The 9,617-nt window shown below is 41.0% G+C and overlaps 1 pseudogene; it reads right to left on the reverse strand.

The window, feature by feature from the left end:
- Nucleotides 1–1,555: 1,555 nt before the first annotated feature.
- On the reverse strand, nucleotides 1,556–7,838 carry LOC102775255 (annotated as a pseudogene).
- Nucleotides 7,839–9,617: the final 1,779 nt, after the last annotated feature.

Below are 9,617 nucleotides of genomic sequence, written 5' to 3' on the forward strand. Positions count from 1 at the left end.
TAATGGTATAATCAAATCTGACCTTGTTCAAGGCCTTGATTAAAATGGCCCTTTTAACCTGCTCATAAATCTTGTTCCAAAAGCCAGACTTTCTTACACTTGTATACATATCAGGCTTTGAATACTTAAGCTTTTATGAAGCATTTTATAAAGCATCCACAGGGAAATGCGAAGATGCTAGGGAAGAAGAGGGTGACGATTCAATGAGAAAAACAGTTATTTGATTTCTATTTTCTACATTTGCTTGATAATGTTTCCTGAATTGATGCAGGCTCATACCTGGACAAGTTTGTGTTATTTTCCCCCAGAACAAAATATGTCTAAATATCGCTATGCTTTGGAATTGTCTTTTAATGAATATTTTTCCATTCAAGGGTTGGAACCTTTTTGTCACAATTTCAAAGATGAGAAAAAATAGACTTAAAAAATAAAGGCACCTTAGCTGGTTTGGCTCAGAGGAAGAGTGTCAGCCTGTGGACTGAAGCATCCAAGGTTCAATTGTGGGCAAGGGCACATGCCAGGGTTGCAGCCTCAATCCCCAGTCAGGGGCATGCAGGAGGCAGCTGTTAGTTAACCAGAAAGATTGAGACAGAGAAATAAAGTTTCTTCACAGAAAATCTCCAACTCTTGAAATAATAATTGATTTATTTTTATGTTTTATTTGAAAAATGTAAATAATGTAGACTGTCATTGTGAGGAAGAGGCATTTTAGGATTGTTCAAATTCTGTGAGTCTTGTTCAGATTCTGGTACTCTTTTGTGGGCAGTGATTATTATTGCTTTTCCAAGTCATCAAGCACATCTTCCTTTGTGATTTGGGCATGACACAGACACCAGGATGGTGAGGACATGAGTGGGGTGGGGGTGAGAGGGGCAATGGCGGATAAGGACACATTTGTAATACCTTAATCAATAGAGGGAAAAAAAAGAAAGAAATAAAGTCAATTTTGTAGGTCCCAGCCAAGAATTGCATATTGGTTTAAAATATTCATACAAGTAATGTATAGAAATTGGTAGCTACCTGCAATAATTTTCATTTCCCTCTATGAAAATGACTCTCTGATACTTTATATAACATTATAGATTTATATAACATTATAGATTTATAACATTATAAAATAAAATATATTCTGAATAATAGTTAAAATATGAAGTAGTTATTTTCAGAGAGCATTTTCTGGATTTCAGGAACGATGTCTTCCACAGGCATACTCAAACACGTCTGTTCTACCGTGATCATTGTGGGAACCAAAGCTTCACTCATGGCTTCTTTGAGAAACTCCATATCTTTTATCTCCTGGTGTTCAATGCTTACCAAGTCTTTTCGTGGGAAGTGCAACTTACTCCCCAGGTGATCACAGAACAAATCCAACCACCCAGACACAGTGCTGCTTTTATCTTTGGCTATTGCTGTGGATTCATGAATAGCTGAGAGGATGGCATTCTTGATGTCACCTATACTTGTTTTTAAAAAAGTTCTTATTTTTTTCCTTATCTGGTCTAAACAATATATTTTAATTTGGTTTTGAATGTAATCCTTAAAAAATGATTCGGGATTATGGATCCAAAGCTTTATCCATGGCTTCTTTGAGAAACTCCATATCTTTTATCTCCTGGTGTTCAATGCTTACCAAGTCTTTTCGTGGAAAGTTCAAGTTACTCCCCAGGTGATCACAGAACAAATCCAACCACCCAGACACAGTGCTGCTTTTATCTTTAGCTCCTGCTGTGGATTCATGAATAGCTGAGAGGATGGCATATTCGATGTAATTTATGCTCGTTTTTAAAAAAGTTTTTATATTTTTACTTCTCTGTTGTAAACAATATATTTTAATATGGTTTTGAATGTAATCTTTAAAATATGATTCTGGATTATGAAGGTACTTCCAATAATCATCAAAATTTTCGTTTTCTGCCAGGGAGATAAGAACGTGTTTCTCCAGGGTAGTCCTGTTTCCATTGAATGCTGGGCAGGTAGCTCGCATGTCCCCAGCAATTTTAGGGGCCATTTTTTCCCAAATCGTGATGGAGACGGCAGGAGTGAGTTTTTCCCACAGAAAACCAACAAATTCTGTGATTGAGATTGCTCCTTGACAAGAGATCTTAAAACTCATGAAGAAATCATTTTTCTTGCTTTCCAAATAATTTACAGGATCATTTGCTCTTTTGAATGCCCTATGCATCTCCTTAAAATTCTCAGATGCTCTTTGGAATAAACACAAAGATAAGTCAATTTTGTACTTATTTGTAAATGTGTATCTTTCTTCAGTGGGTGCAGATTTCACTTCCTCTTCAATTATTCTGAGGATTTCATAGAAGTAACTTGGATCATAATCACATTGTTGCTTCTGAAGGTTGTTAATATTTTCAGTGTATCTTGAAAAAATGTGATCAGTAGTCCTTTTTATGGACTCTTTATCATGTGCTTCTAAGTACCTCGTAAATACGTACAAGCTTTTGCTCATTTTGACATGTTTTTCATAATTGATTTCAAACTCCTTTCTAGGCTTTTTCTTCAGTATATTCACCATGTCTGTCTCCTTTTTAAAATAGTCCCAAAGGATGTTTTCAGAATCCACATCAATGTCAGGCTCTGTGACTTGAGGGACAGTTGAGGACACATCACAGACCCATTTTCCCCAAAGTTGATTGAATTTGACAAGTAACTCTTCCTCACTCAATTCTTTGTCCTTTACAGTTAAAGCCAATTTTCGGCTTTTTTCCAATAATTCCTTTTCGTAAGCTGACTTTTTGTTATCTAGTATTTCTTGATTCTTTTTATAACTGATATGTCCCTCAGCTTTGTTTTTGCTGTCAAAAATAAGTGCCTCTTTAAGATTTCTTAGTTTACTTTCAAAATTTGCTTTCCACTGGAAAATTATCCTTCATTAAAATATTTTTCCAGTTCTTGCTGGATGGTTTTATATTCTTCTGAAACTGGAGCCTCAAGAGTGCTTGCTGTGACTTTCTGGATTTTTCCATTCTTAATCTGGTTGATCAGCTGGTTCTGCAATTCTAGCACATAACTCCTCAACTGCCATGTCCAGGAGTTATACATGGTTTCCAATTTGCTCATGGCCATGACCTCTAGGGTGTTCCTGAAACTGAAGATAAAGTTCTCACTCACCAGGGCTCTCCACAAATCTTGAACTCTCAATTTCACATCTGATATCTTCATGATGTTTCCCCTCAACTCCTGTTTGGCAGACATAAGAATTCTCCTTTTCAGATCCTGGACATTGTGGCTGTAGCGAGGATTGGGAGGGGCCATTGGGGGATTGCCATCCCAGAGGTGAGCAAAGTAGTAGACATGAGTATTGGCATCAAATTTAATGACATCACCAAAGCGGGTTACATGTGAGCACTGTTCTTGCTCAGCTGCTGTTGCTGCCATTTCATCTAGTCTCTGCTCTAACCGCCTGAGCTGCCACCCACTTTAGAGGCACATATGAAGCATCCCCATCCATCAGCTCAATGGGAACACCAGATATCATCAGATGTGCAGCAATCTGGGGAAGGGAGAGATAAAGGGTATTTTTAGTGGGGGAAGCTTCTTCCAGAGCTTCATAGATCTGGCCAACTTCTCTGAGAATTTGCTCAATTCCCAATGTACAGTCACTAATCTTTGTGGAGATAGCTTCTATCTCTTTTTGCCAGCGTTGCAGGTCAGTGCTCTTTGGTGCTTCTTGCTTTTCTGTTTGTATCAGTGACCACAAATTGTTTTTCTTTTCATTCAGTTTTTCCAAGTGTCCTGCAGTCAGGTTGTCCAGAAACACACTCAGCCATTGCAAAAAGTAGTGTGTATTTTGAATTTCTGAATGATTTTTGAGACTTTCAAGGACAGACTGCATTAATTTATTGAGAGAAAAGGCTCTGGTCAACTGTTGATTCCTTATTCTTTGTTTTTCTGTCTCAATCTCACTCTTATGTTGTTCAATGCTTCGATTCCCTTTTTCTCTTAGATGATAGAGTTCTTTGTCCTTTTTACACCAATCATGCCACAGGTGTCCCTGAAGGGGCAGTAAGTTTTCCTTCACCTGAGATATATTCACTTCTTTTAGTAGGTCCATTAGGCCCTCTACTTTTTCTTTGGCTTCTTTGCAATCTCTCTGGTCTTCATCAATAAGGAATCCTTGCTTGCGAGCAATTGAGGCACAGTCCTCTAAGCTGAGAGCAGTGTTTGAGAGCTCCAGCAAACATCTGATTGTAGCAACAAGTTCTTCTGTTAATTCTGCTTCATTTCGGTTCCTGATTCCAATCATCACTTTTTTATTAGAATTATTGGCCATGGTTTGTTCTTTGTTATCAAGTAAACAAATCAAGGGTCTTGGTGACTGACTCAGATCTCGAATAATTTTTCGGTTTTCTTTATTGTCATCAGAAGTTGACATGAGGACAACAATGAGAGAAGAGACCTCCTGCAGGAAGGTGAGTTGCTCTTTATGTTCCTTTGCATCTCCATGGAGATTGGTGAAGGTCACACAGTTGTCAAATCTGTCCTCATCATCACCTCCAGGACAGAACCAGCAGATTTCCACCACTCCCCCCATCAGGAGACAGTCTTTGGTGCTCCCTCTGCAATGTCGGTGGAAAAAGACATCATGTTTACGTTTACTCAGAAGACAGTTCATGATCTGAGATTTGGAAGCAGAGAAGCCAGTTCCAAATCATTCTTATAAAGGACACAATGGGGGTAGAGACTTGACACATCTGCTTATTCTTGTAATTGATCTTCTCCTCTCTTGGTGATTTCCTTGCTTCCTGCCAGCTCCTTCTAATTTGACTGAGAGACCAGAGAGAGAATTCAATTTGAGAACTGCAAGGATTAGGTATGAGAAGAGGAAGTGCAAACTGGCAAATGGAAAGTTTGGACAAAATATACTGTCTAGCAAAATCATCTGCACAGTGAAGAATTGCCATCTGAATATCCATAGGGTGAATATGGGGCCTAGATTTAGAGGGTAAAGAATCCTTGTCTTCAAACAAGTCTTCATATGGATCAAAAATCCCATTTTCCTGATTAAAGGCACTTTGATAGACATGATTCTGTATGTTTTCACCATCTCTGAAGACGAGATATCTCAATCCATAATCCAACATCAATAGCTTCTGCAAGAAATAGGAAGGAAGCTCCCTTTCAGAGCTTGGCTGCGTGTTGTATACAGAAGTCTTGTTGATCAAATGGAAGTTAGCTCTGTTCATCCCTTTTGGGTAGTAATGTTTTAGTTCTAGACGCTGGAGTAATCTCATAAAGGTTGTATCTTCTATGACTTCCCATTTGCTATTTCTATTATCATGTAGTTCATGGGATTGTTTCTTTTTAGGGAAATTACTTTGTAAGTTTTTTCCTATCTCATCCATTTGCAATGAGGAGATGGTGCCTTCGTAATTACCTTCAAGGAGCAACCTCAAGTCTTCCTCTAGGTTTTCCCAATCATGTTCTGCTCCAGATGTGGAGAGGACATGTGCAACTTCCTTTGATAAATATTGACCCAGGTGATGTCTTACTAATACCAAGCGTTGTATTTTCTCCTCCGGGGAAACATCTGTGAGTCCACTGGTCACTGTAAGACTTGTGAGCACTAAGAATGCCTGAGCTCTGTAGGTGCAAATATTTTTGAGTTCCTGGTACTTATCTTGGGCAGTTTGCATTGTATCCAGTAGGAAGTCTAATTCATGAAACCCAAGAGGATACTGAAACTTCTTGTTTACCACATGATATCCTGCACCAGCTGCAATGGAAAGTAGCAATAGCTGTGTGTCTGGCTGCTGCGTTTTTCGGAGGTAATTCAAGAAGAAGCCAAGAGACAAACTGACCTCACAAGTGGCCTTTCTCTGAGCTTCCTCCATTTTTTCGGCAGGCTCAGATTTCACCTTCACTTCCATGAGGTCATTCTTGGTTTCCTTTAAGATTTTAATTAGTTCAGATAATTGAGTGATGTTGATAGGCTCCTGCTCTGACTCTGACTGGAAGACCCACTGCATGATGGAATGAGCCTGAGGAAAGTTATTCACTTTGCGGATGTGAGGATCCAAAAGGCTGCTCAATTGAGATTTAATTTCATAATTAGTTTCATAGATGGAAGACTTTTTGCAAAAGTTAACAGTGTTTATCAGAAAATTCTGCAGACCCCAATCTGTGAGACATATGTTAACCCAAGTGTCATAACTTTTTGTTTTTTGACTCAACATTTGCATGAAATTTATCAGTTTTTTAAGCTGCTGTTCAGGGTCAGATACCTCCCAGGATTTCACATCCTTTAGGAAAAACCTAACCTCCTTTACAACACTCACTAAGTCTTCTCCTTCCTGTATCTGGGCAGTGATGCCAGTCAGAGCAGTGTAGCTATCCTTTAGTAAGCTAGCTACCTGACATGGATCCTTAAAATCACTTCTGTGGTTGGAGAGGATGATGTCCCAAATGGGCACCAGCTGAAGGCCCCGGTCAATGACACTCCAGGTTTGATTACTGGCAACTAGGCCAGCTTTCCACTGGAGAAAGCCATTTGCTTCTGGTGGACCACCTGTCTGGGCCACAGATAATTGGACTTTGGTTTGGAGATTTTGTAAGTTTGTGCTTGGGTTGACCGTTTCTGAACGAGAGTCTGACACATCTACACCTGCAGGAACTTTCACTCCAAAGCCACTGTAGCTGCCCCTTATGTAACCATTCAGGGCCTCTGCTGCCTGCTCCTTTACTTGTTCCAGCTGTTCACTTTGGAAACCCTCTGAAGTGGCTTTCCACCAGTAGATTCCTCCCAGGTGCAAAGGGCCCTGGTTAGCATGAGACCCAAACCTGTGGAAGAAAGCTTCAGTCCTGCGCCTTAGCAAGGGGAGTCTGTCTGGGCCTTCAGGTTGATGTAGAAGGTCATGAATGCATTTCAGTTCCTGGAGAGCCGCCTTGGAGAACTGGAGCTGATCCATGCGAAAGCGGCAGGAGGCAAGTGGGACATAGCTGAACTTGACAGAGCAGAAATAAGAGTTCTCAGGATGTGACTGTCGGGTTTCCTTGGATTCTGAATGTTTGCTGTGGTCCATATCAGCTTCCAAGCAAAGTCCCCAACATCCGCCCTTGGCTGATGCAGTTACACTGAACCCCTGCTTCTCTATCATCTGGGTGAACATGGATTCTTCTTGAGAAGATGTAAATTCCCAGGTTCCCATTCGTGTGCTGTGCTCAGGACCAAAGAGTAAGGACTCCTGGGGGACACTGAGTAGCTCTTCTCTCTTCTCCAGAAGGCTCATGTGGGAGCTGGTTTTGTAAATTCCCTGCAGGGCCAGCCCTCCAGATGCCCATCTCACCAGATCTCTATCTGGGAGGTTTTGCCTGTGAGACAGTGTCATCTCATTGAGGTTGAGTTTTCCCTCCATGTTTTCCATGACTTCTTGCAGGGATTTTTGGAGGGGTGGCCAATATTCATTGGGGAGCTCCATTGCCTGCCTCAGGTCTCCCTTTGCCCCCCTCACTGCCGCTTGTTGTTGCCTTTCTTCTGATTTGAAATCTCTTTTCTCCTGCAGCATTTGCTTTCCCTTCTTCTTCTTCTTTAAGATTTTCCCCTGAGACTCCTGTAACTCTGAAAGTCTAGTTGAGTGTGACAGGTTGAGTAGCTTCTCCAGGGCCCTTTTCTCCCAGGAATGTTTTGCCTGGGATTTGAGTTTCTGGAGTTCTCTTTCTTCTACATGTTGTAAGGCCTGGGCACAGTTCACACCAAGGTGTTTCTGCAGCTTTGGCAACCAGTACTCAATTTCCAGTCCTACTTCTCTCAACATCTCTTGGAGATCTTGTCTTCTTTTCCAGTTGAAGAGGGGCTCATTAGCGGGGGACTTTGATGGGTCCATGACTGTGGACAGAAAAGACAGTTATCCTTTGGAAGTGTCATCCACATGGCAAAAAGTTGAGAGTAGTAACATGCAAGTCTTTTCCCTCCATTTCTTTCATTGTTCCAAGAAATGTATTATTGTATAAATGTTTTTTGGTGTGTGTGTGTGTGTGTGTGTGTGTGTGTGTGTGTGTGTGTATACAAGATATCTCTGGGTGTTCTCAACATGTACAACTATTTAGTTGCCGCGTGAGTTGCAACTTAATAGTCTGGATTTTGGCACTTTCTTTCCACAAAATCAATTGTAGGGAGAGCATTGTGAGAAGGTTGCCATTTGAAAATGTACATGCTTTGGTAGCTTGATATTTATTTTAAAGACAAGAGGGATAACACCAGTTATTATTCCTCAAGTTGTTTCTATCAAACTTGTGTTGAAATGTTTCCTACCTGTCTCTGTCACTTCTTATACCATTTAATGATATTCATGTCCTCTCCTGTCTTTTAAAATTGTTGATATTATTATAGATCTTCCCCATTTCACCCCTTTACCTCCATCACCCAGCCCCTACACCACCCCAGGCTTTTAACATACTATCACACTATGGTGGGGGTACTGGATGAAAGAAGGTGAAGAGATTAGTGCAAGAACATATATGCATAGCCCATGAACACAGACAACAGTGGAATGGTGGCCAGAGGGATGAGGGGGGAAAGGGCCGGGTGGAAGTTGGCAAAGTGGGGGGCGGGATGGATGTAGGACATCTGTCCTCAACAATAAAAATAAAGTTAAAAAATGCAGAAAATCACCAATTTACAAAGGTAGGCAGAAAAAGAAGGAAACAATAATAAAAAAACTAGAGAGCAATGAATAAGATGGCAATACTCAGTTCTTACATATTAATAATTTCTCTAAATGTAAATAGACAGAAATCATTGATCAAAATGCACAGAGTAACTAGATGATCTAATATAAGAAGACACAACTAGAGATTAAAAATGGCGGTGGAGCAAGTGGATGCTACACAGAAATGCTCTCACTTAAACTGGAATTACATCTAAAAAACAAAACAAAACAAAACAAAAAAACCACACAAACAGACAAAACAACACACACCATCTTGAATTATCAAATGAAGATTCTTGTGGAGAGAACCGTGATAACCAAGGGCAGAAAGTGGAGACTGCATAGAGGCCAGTAGGAAGGGCACAGGCATGAGACGGATGGTTGTGTTCCCACAGACAGCAGCTCAAGTTCCAGAGAGATATCTCAGCTGTAGGGGGAGCCACTGAGAACTCTAGGGTCTAAACCAAAAGCTGGGAACCCCAGCAGAGAGCACCAGAACTCAGAAAGGTGCCCACATAACATCTGGTTGTGTAAAGCAGCATGGTTGCTGTCTGCTAGGGAGAGATCGCTAGAAATGCAGGCACCCTTTTAAAGTGCCAACACAAAACTTTTGTGTGCATCCTTAGGCTCTGGCAGAGGGAGTACAGAGTGGACTGGAGTTGTGTGAGGAGAAGCCAGGGTTTGGGGCTCTGGAGTTAGAGCTTTGAAGGCAGACACCCTGATTTCCTGAGCTGAGTCATTTCCTCATGCTGTGGAGGACATCTTTCTCAGACAGTTTTACTATCCAGAAAGTTTTTGCCTGGGAGGAAGACAGTTACCCCACCCAATTGGAAAACTCCTTGCCCCACCCAGTGGAGTTCCTGAGGCCCATTAAGAGACTGAGAATAACAGTTAGCCTCCAGGCAGAAGCAATTGCCCTGCCCTGTTGGAAAACCTCTGGCCCACCTGTGGATA

The sequence above is a fragment of the Myotis davidii genome, unplaced genomic scaffold, assembly GCF_000327345.1.
Source record: "Myotis davidii unplaced genomic scaffold, ASM32734v1 scaffold2021, whole genome shotgun sequence".
In the NCBI taxonomy this organism is placed as follows: Eukaryota; Metazoa; Chordata; class Mammalia; order Chiroptera; family Vespertilionidae; genus Myotis; species Myotis davidii.